This window comes from Frankliniella occidentalis, unplaced genomic scaffold (assembly GCF_000697945.3).
Source record: "Frankliniella occidentalis isolate FOCC.00 unplaced genomic scaffold, Focc_3.1 Scaffold17, whole genome shotgun sequence".
Classification (NCBI taxonomy): domain Eukaryota; kingdom Metazoa; phylum Arthropoda; class Insecta; order Thysanoptera; family Thripidae; genus Frankliniella; species Frankliniella occidentalis.
Window position 1 is genome coordinate 905496 of NW_026267147.1, and position 1305 is coordinate 906800.

General features: G+C 43.3%; 1 protein-coding gene across 12 annotated transcripts in view; it reads right to left on the reverse strand.

Annotated features, from left to right (window-relative positions):
• LOC113209866 (uncharacterized) overlaps positions 1-1305 on the reverse strand; it is an 85056-nt gene that overhangs the window by 35998 nt on the left and 47753 nt on the right. The gene's annotated exons all lie outside the window — the stretch shown is intronic.

Here is a 1305-nt window from a genome sequence, read left to right on the forward strand (position 1 = left end):
AGAGATAGAGAGAGAGAGAGAGAGAGAGAGAGAGAGAGAGAGAGAGAGAGAGAGAATTCGTACACGCTACACGCCTATGTCTGTCTACAGGAAAGAAAGAAGAGTTTTAGAAGTAGACTTGGACGTGTCTGGTCTCGTTAACGTAGACATGAGCAAAATTTCTACTCTCTATGATGTTGATGGCACATGTCTTCTTTCTTTAACATAAACAATGAACGCATTGGAGTAGACAGAGTGAATATCCTGATAGACAAATCGATGGGTTTGTGGAACAACATCCTATATGTTTTCTCAGCTGTTTAATTTACTACGTGTTTCTGAAAGATCAAGGAACGCACAGCAATTTTCAATTTTTAAGGCCCCCGTTAGGGGTGCCTATTGCTTTCGCCCGAAAGTTTATTATTATTCTTGACGATGGCCCCTAACGGCAGAGCCAATCGTGCCCAAGAGAATTTAATGCGATTTGAATAAAAAATACTACAGAAAATTCGAAATTTTTTGATATATGTTTAATATAATTTTGTCTAACAAAATTTGAGAAATTTGAGTTTGCATATACGAGTTTCCATGGAAATGACGAGCTGATCAGCAGGCCGAGTCGAGCCAGAGAAATTCCGGCCAATCACAAATTTGCGCGGGAAAGTTCGACTAGCAAACCCATAGTTAAAAGGAGGAACCGCTACAGAGAGCGTCGAAAGAACAGGCGTGATACTCTTTCCGGGCACGGAAACAAATAGGATGTTATTTCACTGACCTCATGACCTGTCGTAACATTAACGGTACCCTTGACTGGATTTTTCATAGCTTGAATGTGGAAGAGAGAAGGATTGGTAGGGCGGTCCTACCCATATTTGTGTTTGCCAAACCGGAAATATGTAAAAAAAGTTACATTTAAGTCGTCACTGACAGATAACGTCACTTACTGGGTCCTAGTATCGGCTGTTATGACACATTTATTGATGGCCTCCTTAGAGAGGCTTCGCTGAGACGGGCGAGAGGCGAGGATGCCGCAACCTGCGGACCAACTCTAGCAATCTGGTATACACCCATCCTGGCAATCTACGATAATCTTCGGCAGTCTCTAAAATCGGACCTACATTGAAAGTGCAAGTTGTGCGTTTCGCCTTGTTTTAGGCGTTTTTTACCCCAAAAGCAAAATAATCGTTTAACAATCAGCATTGTGGCGCAGTTGACGCTCCCTCCGACTGCAGTTTACGACGAGAGAAAAGAGGCGAGGGGGCATAACCGAAGTGAGGGTTGAGATGGTTGAGTAGGGGCTAGTGAGGGGCGGGGGACAAAAACAAA